Source organism: Furipterus horrens, unplaced genomic scaffold (assembly GCF_987537825.1).
Source record: "Furipterus horrens unplaced genomic scaffold, mFurHor1.1.pri manual_scaffold_9, whole genome shotgun sequence".
Lineage (NCBI taxonomy): Eukaryota > Metazoa > Chordata > Mammalia > Chiroptera > Furipteridae > Furipterus > Furipterus horrens.
This window is the reverse complement of record NW_028327179.1, coordinates 2,581,177-2,591,212: the sequence shown is the minus strand read 5'-3', so window position 1 is coordinate 2,591,212 and position 10,036 is coordinate 2,581,177.

The following is a 10,036-nucleotide window of genomic DNA, read 5'->3' as shown; positions in this document are numbered from 1 at the left end:
TTTTTGTTATGAGTTTTTTTAAATTTGTTTTTTGCTTAATTCCTTCACCTGTTTCACCCAATCCCTACCTTCATTTCCCTCTGACAGCTGTCAATCTGTTCTCTGTACATACAAGTCTATTTCTATTGTCTTTGTTTGATTGTTTTGTTATTTAGACTCCACGTATAAGTAAAACCATGTGGTATTCATCTTTCTCTGACTGGCTTATTTCATTTAGCCTAAGGTCCTCCAGGTCTATCCATGCTGTTGCAAAAGTTAAAATTTCCTTCTTCTTTACGGCTGAGTAGTATTCCGTTGTGTGAATGTACCATAGCCTTTTTATCCACGAACCTACTGATCAGCATTAGGGCTGTTTCCAAATCTTGGCTCTTGTACGTAACACTGCAATAACCATAGGGGTACGTATATACTTTCGAATTAGTGTTTTGCATTTCTCTGGATATAGTCCCAGAAGTGGAATCACTTGGTAACAAGGCAGTCCCTCATGCTTAATTTTTTGAGGTGAACGCATACTGCTTTCCACAGTGACTGCACCAGCCTGCGTGCCCTTTCTGTTTGCTGATTTATTGATGACAGCCTTTCTGACAGGTGTGAGGTGATGTCTCACTGTAGACTCAATGCGCTTTTCTCTGAAGACTAGTGATGGTGAGCATCTTTTCATGTGTCGGTTGGCCCTAAGTGTGTCCTCTTTAGAGAAGTGTTCCAACATGTCACTTTAATTTCACCGAGACCTTGGCCTTCAAATATCAAAGGAGAATCCTGGAGGGAAGAAATACAGATAACCCCACACGTTCCCCCAGACAGTGAGGGCGGAGGGGCGCCCCCACGGCAAGCCTTGGAAGCCCGTCCTGCTCGTGTTCCCTTCCGCTAGGTTCCAGCCCCAACCAGGCACCTTTGCCCTTTCCGTGGCCAGGAGTGAAGAACCAGTGCAAAGAGAGTGTGACACACTGACCACACAGCTGCGAGAAGAAGAGGGGAAACAGAATTATACCCAAGGGCCGACCTGTTCTGCTTCTATCACCTGCTTTTGAAAAACTATATTCTTAGGGGGAAAAATCTAACAAGAAAGACCTATTTTAGATAAAATTGAATTTGTTGAGTATTTCCTCCCCATGGTTGCACTCCACTGATAATGGCTTGCGCGTTATTATTTTTCTAGAGATATATGTTTATTTACATAAAGGTTTGGGGAGGCTCTGCAGTCCTTTTTTTTTTAGTTAATTGAATCCAACTGGATGTATTTTCATACTTTAAGAGAAATGAACACAGTGTTTTGGGGCTTTTTATGAATGATTGCATGTAGATACACAGCGACTGTAAGATCTCTTAACAGTCTTTTATTTTCTCCAAATATTTTTTTCTGAAATAATTTAAAGTATTACTTTCATGGTTAACTGCCTGGAATTGCTAGTTTAGTCCCTTATGAGATGGTGATCCAACCTAATGTCTTCTCTGAGAAAACTGTTGACCTCAGCAGCGTTTATTGATCAGAACATCAGTCCCCATCGGTCCCAGAGCCCCTCTGCCCCACATCAGGTTCCCATGTCCATGGGCCCACGTGGATACTTTCCCTATCACACTTTTCAGCATGTGTTACTTACTACAGATGTATACGTGGGCAGTAGCTGGCAACACACTCCTGGCTTGGGTGTCGCCGTTGCTTGTTCTTCAGGAATGGCGCAAGGGTCGGGAAACGCTATCTGTGACGGGCCGAAGAGTAAATATTAGACTCTGCGAACGATACAGTCTCCATTGGAACTATCCTACTTAGTCACCGTGGCGCAGAAGTTTCCACCAGCAATCTCTAAACAGATGGTCCTGACTGCACCCCGATAGAACCCCATTGACAAAATAAGGCTGCGGGTGGCCTTCTGCGCGAGAGCCGTGGGGTGCTTCTCTACGAAGGCCTTTCTGAGATTCTGAATGCGATGTAGTTGAATTCAAAGACCAACTCGTGGAAAACCATTGCCCCTGAAGTATAAAGATTTTTCTGGTTTTGAATATGATATAATAGTCCATAGACTTTTAAAAAAGAATCTGTTCTAAAAGTGTGAATGCATTCCACGGAGAACTACGGCCATGCTTATTTCTAGATATCCTGTAGTTTCCGTGATTCCTTTCCAGTCGTTAAGCAGATGACCTTATTAACTGAACCAGTCATATCTTACGTTTCCCTCTCACCTCCTCATCTGCAGCCCACTGTTGGAGTTTACCCCACTGTGTGGGCTGCGATGGCCACTCAGACGCAGGCAACCGTGCTGAGATTAAACACGCTGGCCTGATGGTTTCATTCAATATTTTAACATTTAGTGTAATGTTTGCAGTAAGTTCTGGCAGATCTTTTAACCTGTTACATTTCCTTCCTAATATAGCAATGCTCAAATCTGGAATGGGTATGGAATTTCATCAGATGCTTTTTAGTATCTATGGTGAAGATAATAACATTAGTTTTCTCTTTTAATCTGTTAACGAAGAGATTCAACTTTATTGATTTAAGTGAGACCTATTTATCATAGACCATTGTTTTTCCAAACACCTATTAAATACTACTTAAGTTTTCTGCATCTCGAGTCATTAGGGTGATTAATCTGTACCTTATTTTGCGCTCTCTCTGTCTAACTTTGATATGAGGTTAATGCAAGTCTCATTTGGAAGTTTAAGGATAATTCCATTTTCTTTTATGCCTGAACCCATTTAACTAATGGATCAATATCAGTAATGCGTATCATTAATAACGCCTGTTCATTGTAAACCCAAATATAATTATGCCAAAATATGACCAGCCCACAGCAATTGTTTCCTCGTGCCAGGAAAGGAGAACAAACTTATGACCTATAGTTTATCCATTTTCTCAATATATGATGGAGAACATATAGACTGGATCAGACAAATAAGAAAAGTAGGTCACAAGCTCGTTAGCTACCAAGTGACAGGGAAAACATAACACAGGGAATGAAGACGAGGAGGGGCTAGCATTTGTGATGTGGTGACCACTGAGATTCAGAGAACGGTGACTCTTGGTCTTCAGTATGTATTGGAGACAATCTCTAGATGAGGAAAAAACATTTTAATGCATGTATTTGACAAATTTCTTATGTGCAGAATAAATAAATCTTTAACACTCTCAAGACTCAAAGTAGGTAACGAATAATATACTTTTTAAATGAACACATTGTTGGATGGACTCTTCACTGAAGAAGATCCAGGAATAATAAATAAGCATATAAAAACGTTTCGTATCACAAGCAGTACAAATTCAGGGTAGCACCACTCATCCTCTAGAATGGCAAACACACGAAATACACACACACGTAGCGCTGCCGGGGTGGGAGCAACGGAACCCACAGCACTGCCGGGGACAGAATGAGCACAGCCACTCGGAGCCAGGGCAGGCCCCTCGCACAGGCAAACACACGCTTACCCCGTAGCCCAGCCATCTCACTCTTCCGCCTTTGCCTCAGAGAAGCAGGCACTTACACTCACACCAAGCTCTGTTCACGAATATTCAGAGCCACTCTACCCATAACTGCTCCAAACTGAAAAAAACTTCAGCAGACGACTGACTAGGTAAACAAATGTCGTGCATCCGTGCCGTCTGACACCACATTGCAATCAAAGGAATAAACTGTGGATGAGCTGGACACCTGAAATGCATCCCAGAGACATTGCTCAAAGTGCCAGCCCTTGTCTACAGAGGTGAGTGGTCTTACATAATCCCAGGGGAAGGGGTCAGCGGCCGGCCGGCCTTAGGGATGGAGCCGGACTGCAGAGGTGGCTGAGATGGTCTGTGCACACGTGTGGCAGCAGTTCCATGAGTCTGTACCTGTTTTACAGTTCACAGAACTGCACCCAAAGCCATGTTTACTGTATGTGAGTTATACACACCAATTTTAAACCTCCTTTTGTAAAACCGAAATTTTTCTTCCTTTTAAAATGTTTGATTGAATTTGTTGGGTGACGTTGATTAAGAAAATGATATAGCTTTTCTACTCTCACTTTAAGACTTCTGGTTAACAATCATCTGTTGCACTTAGAATGTTTAAGTAAACGTCTGCCTGGCAGATTGCGGAATAAATAGTTAGGGCTTCATACCAAATAGGGCAGGAGAATGTATCTGCAGTCCCTGGACGGAGGTCACTTATTCCGAGACAGTGGGGTCTGGCATAATGAGGTTTTGCCCTTCTAAATGAAACACCTTCTGCAGACTGTGAGTTTTATTTATTTTTCTAATACCCTAATTCCAACATTGAATTCTCTCTCAGGCACCAGGCTTCTCATCATTAGATCAAATAACTCTGCTAATTGGTAGGGTCCCCTCTTTCCCATCCTCTGTGTCTCCAACCGCCAGCATTTTGTGAGACAGTGACAAGGTTGTCTTTCTTGTTAACCAGTGAATCAGACCCAGAGTACTCCAGAGAAGGCGGTCAGATCCCTGTCCATGGAGGATCCTCCGCCGGGTGGTGTGGGTTGATGCCCAGTGCGGTAAGTCATAGTGACAGTATGTACTCTCAATGTAAGAATGACGTCCTATCTGTGTGGGTGTCATCCCGCCCCCAAACCTTCGCTCCATCGGATTCATGAGAAAATACAAGATGAATACCAGGTAAAGGACATTCTACAAAGCATGTAAGGGGTACTCCTCAAAGCTGCCATCATACAACACAAGAAAAACCTGAGAAACGTTTGCAGTCTAGAGGAGCTGACAGAGGCATGGCTGAATGGGAAATGGTAGACTTCTGAAACAGAAAAGGAATATTTGATAAAAACAAAGAAAATTAAATAAAGTATGGACTTTAGTTAATGATAATGGATCAATGTTGGTTCATTACTGGTGATAAATCAGCATACTAATATAGGATGTTAACATCAGGAGAAAGTGTGGAGTTACACAGGAACTCTGTACTATATTTTCAACTTTTATGTAAATCTAATCATTCCAAAATGTAAACATTATTTCAAAAACTGTTTTTTATTTTCAAATCATTTTTATTGCTATTCTATTACAGATGTCCCAGTATTTCTCCCTTTGCCCTCCTCTGCCCCTCCCCTGTCCCCCACAGTCGGTCCCACCCCGTTGTCCACGACCACAGGCCAGTCATCCATGTTCTCTGACTGTCCCTTTCCCTTCTTGCCACCATTATCCCTTCTTTTTCTCCATTTTTTGTCCCTCTGTTTTGTTCCTCTGTATCTGTTGATAGTTGAGTCCCAAGCAGTAGGAATCTTCAGGGGTAAGCTGTAAAACTTATTTCTCTCTTGCCACTCTATTTAGTTGCTTGATATTCTTGTAAAATGTGTAACAACAATGTCTTTTATTTTTAAACATGTATTTCATTTTCTGCGTTAATTTTTTTCATTTATCTCAGTAAGAAAATAACTTTTCTTTTCTAAACCATTACAGTATCCTCCTACCCCACTGCCTTCATTATTTTCACACAGCAGAGTCATCTTATTAAATGTTTACAGACATTGCCCCCCCCCCACTTTGGGAACACCCCAATGTCTGACTGCCTGAAGGCCCACCGTGGTCCCCAGGCGGCTTTTCTCTCATGAGTCCATTACCTTATGTGCTTGCCTCTGCTCCCACTAGTCCGACTACGACGCCTGACTACATCTATGGCTGCTCACCTGGAGATCACAATTATAAAATATCTATGTCTGGATCTCTACTCTTTCTGATTCCATAAACTATATCCAAAAGTTTCTCTCCATTAATAAACAAACAAATAAAACATTCCCAATGTTTCTAGCTAAAAATGGTATAACACTGGTCTTTTCTCATGGGTCTTTATAATGTTATTAGCATGTAACATAACAAAGTCCATGCCTTCTTCTTGCTTCATGAAGGCAGGTTGTCCCTTACAGCTCCCCAATGCACCATACATGCATAAATGTGTATTAAAAAACGTTTCACAAGTCAATAGTCGTTAACAGAGAGTAAAAATATGAATGCTTTTGCCTTACTGGTTTATATTCTTCTATATTTTGATGTGTTGAAAGTGACCATTTGTCAGTCGAGAGTGAGAATCCAACAGTGGCTCTCTGCAGACGCGGCTCTGTATCACGCAACGCACATCGCTTCACGTGGCCGTCGGCTGTGTGCCCGCGGAGGGGAGGGCCTGGCGGGGTAGGGGCAGAGTGGGGGTGGGCGGTAACCCCACAGAAAGCAGGCGAGTGAAGCGTGAACCGGACCCAGGAACGCTAGCAGGCGTGGCCACACCTGAGAGCTGCTTCCCCGTTGTTGGTTGCACTCGGTTATATTTGTACGGACTCCACCGAAGGTGACGGATTTGACGCAAACACTAAGGACCCAGCTCCCGTCTCTAGCAATCCTTCTCATATTTTTATGAAGCTGTAAATTTATATTACCCAATTCAAAATTCGCCCTGTGAGTAGTCGTTTATTAAACTCTTTGAAAAGGCCCTGATAACACAGTCAATCTTAGTATGGAGAATTCCAGCCAGTGAGACGGAACGGGACTTTGCTGTTGTTGGAGACAGCACTGCATCGTGGGTCTGCCAGCGCAAGCACCCGTTTCACAGTCACGTCTCCTGCTCGCAGGGACTCCCTTAGAAACCGTGACAGTACTGAGCAGTCGTCAGGACCAATGTCAGCGATAAGGTTTTGCGTAGTGTTTTTAAATATGTAACAGTTTTCCTTTCTATGGCGTTTACTGGGAGACACTGGTTTCAGGTTCCAGGGACGCGATTCCACAACGCACGATCTGTGCGCCGTATCGTGTGCTCACCACCCACGTCAGACCTCCTGCCGTCGCTGTTTATTCCCCCTTGTCCTCTGTTCCAGGAAACAGACAATATTCTTCACGGACCAACATCTGGCCCACAAACCGCGGCTGGCCCCAGCTAGCAATGAAATACGTGAGAGGTTCGTGGAATCGAGAAGCGAGTGGCATTGCTTCTCTGATTTCAGGGTCCAGAGAGACTGACCTCTCCCCTGTCCCGCGCGTCACCGCACTTAGCAGGCCTGCCACGGGCTGGCTTTGGGAAGGTTCGTTCGTGTGCATACCCCAGGCCTGACACAGGAAGGCGGCCTCGCTGGGGATTGCTGTGCCGCCCATCAAGGGAAAAAATAAGAGGCTTGATTTTTCCAGTAAAATGAAAAGCCAGCTGCAAGGCTGCACACAGATTGCATTCTCTCATTTTCGTTCCAAGGCTGCACACATGAAAATCCTGCTGATTTTCAATAAGTCCGGCGCAGAGAGCTTTCCGAGAACTTCCAAGGAGCGCAGGTACGTTTTCAAGGCGGGTGGGACAGTAATCAGGATTCCGCTTCGGTGGACTCGTTCCTTCCTCTGGGCTGCCTCCCCTGCCCCCAAATCTAATTTAGACATTACGGCGAGTCCGTGCTGAGGCTCAGGAATTAGGTGAACCTTGCCTTGTATCTTAACTACCTCCCACTTTTAAAAAAATATCACATCTGCTACCAAAAGAGAAATTGGGAAAGTTTGAGTACAAGTGACTGGATGTTAAAAAAAAAAAAAAAGAATATGGGTCCTGCTGCTATAAGAAAATTGCTATGAGTTTTTCTTAACCAGATGCGGAGAGAGAGAGAGAAAGAGAGAGAGAGGGGCCTACTTTCCTACCCTTTATATAAACAGAGGGCAGAACCTGGTGACATTTCTTGGATTTGCTGCACATGATCAGAGGTGAGAGTTAGTGAGGAAAGGTGGCAGAATCTCACTCTCAGAAGAATCGCAGAAAATAGCGTATCTGTGGGGCAGACGTGACAATGGCCTTGTCTGTCCAGTTCAGGGTCACGACCCTGTGGCGGGCACAGAGGCGAGCGTGTTTTATGGCACTGGGGGCGACACTGGTGTGCAAGCACCTCAGCATCACTTCCGCCTCCCAAACCGGTTCCCTGGCGCTGACGGCTTTATATCCAATCATCTCAAGACTTTAATCCCAGTACCTTCCTTCGCCTCCCTCCCCAAAGGCATCGGCCTGCTTTTATCCCTCCCGTTCTCCCTTCTTTCCTTTTTCTCCTTTTTCCTTCCTTCCTTTTCCCTCCCTGTCTCCCTCTCCTCCTTTCTTTCTCTCTTTCTCCCTTTTTTGTGCTGAACTCTCCAGCTCATGGGTGTGCCGTCACCAAGGCTCCCTAAATCTGATTTACAACCTTCGTAATAATCTCCAGTGAATAAGTGCTGTGAATACTTCTCTTTTCATTCTTAACTAGAAATCAGGTGTGTTGCATTAAAAGTATAGAAACTCATAGCCTCCCAAGCAACCAGTGGATTAGCCGAAGGACAATGTCAAATGTGGTCGTGGAAGTTTCCAGCAGGGGGATGGAGCCACAGACCGAGGGGCAGGGTGTTCAGACAGCCTCACAGAGCCTCAGTATGAGGAGGAGGCCCAAGCAAAGGGGACTGAAACAGCCCTTTCGGGACAGTGGATAAGCCATAAAGAAACAAACAGGAGAAAAAAGACATAAAAACTTGGAGTCTTCCCAAGCTGCCTCCTGCCAAACTATCACCAACACCTCCCAAGCTGCTGAAAATTACCACGACAACACACTGTTGGTTTCCGTTTTGGAAAAAGAAACAATCCAGAGCGAGAGATTCACAAGGTACCTCCTAGAGTTGAGAAAATAATGTGACTCCCCCCATGCCCGCTGTGTGTGTTGAAAGAAAACTTCATTCACAGCAAACAGAATGGCCTCCTTCTCCCCGGGTTCTCTGGAAAGGACTCCAGCAGCAAAACAACTCTGGGGACTTGTTTGTGAGGGATTTACAAGTTCCCTTTCCACACACCGTGCTTCCAGGACCATGAGAATCATTCCAAGTGGGAAAGCAAATATCTGCTGTTCCTCACAACAGACGTGGATTTGACGCTGCCTTTTGCTGTTCAGGTGAAGGGAAGTCTCCCCGAAACGCCTTGTCTGCCACTGTGTCTGTCGGCCTGAGTTGTAAAAATTGTTTTGTCAGTATAGGGAGATGTGCTCGATTGAGTGACTTCGAAAAAAGTTAGTTGTCAGGGGAATCTTCTGAATTGGAAAAAATTAGGTTTATAGATTTGCTGGAAAACATATGCATGCCTGAAAGGTTGAACAAAATGTTTGTTGATGGAACGAAGACCAAATTAACGCCAGAAGAGCAAATGCTCTGGGAGGATCCCTGAAACAGGTCATTCTTCAGCCTCAGTCTGAGCAAAGTACAACGAAGCAGAGAGGCGGGCGAGGAACAAAAATAGAGAAAGGCAACAGATAGGGGAAATGGAAGTCTAGACTAATGCATCAAGGAAGAAAAAGTGAAAATTTAAAAACCAAATTTCCAAAATTGACATCAGATGCGCCTGCCAGTACCACCCTGACACAACCTCTGTCTGACAGCGGAAATTGGTCTCACACTTTTCAGGCCCAACGACACAAGCCAGGACCTACAAGGGAAGGAGGTCACAAGGAGCATGAGGTGACCGTCTGTGAGTGAGGTGGTGACTCTGACGACCTCTGCTTGCCTCCGGGGTAAACACCTGCTAATCCGATGCATTCACAGTCTCACCAGCGAGTGACCTAGGAGCCCCACCTCCAGGCCGCCCTCGGCACACGCACTGAAACGGACTCAGGAGAGATGGACCCAAGGAGAGGAGCCGTCACTGCAGGAGCCCCGCACAATGGCGTCCGCCCGCACTCTGCAGGGTCGCAGAGGTTCCCTCTCGTCCTTTCAAAAGACCTCTCTGTGGGCTTGGGATTGAAAAAGCAAAAACACACAAATTAAAATCAGATCCGCACAGATTTCAAAAATTTTCCTTGGAGGGACGGGCATATCAATGCTAATTAGCAAGCCAATATGTTTGATAATACCTGTCGAGAACGCGCATTCATCCAGCACCCAGGAACCCTTTCCTGCTAAAACAGCTGCCCTGCTGTGTCTCAAAAGGCACCAGAAATGACTTTGGCACGTTCTGTTCACAGTGATCGCTGCTGCTTTGCTTGGCAATTCCCCGAATCTGTAAGGCGATGTCTGTTTTTTAGCAAACTATTTTAGATACTTCACTTACGTTCATTTTTTAAAAGAATTGTGTTT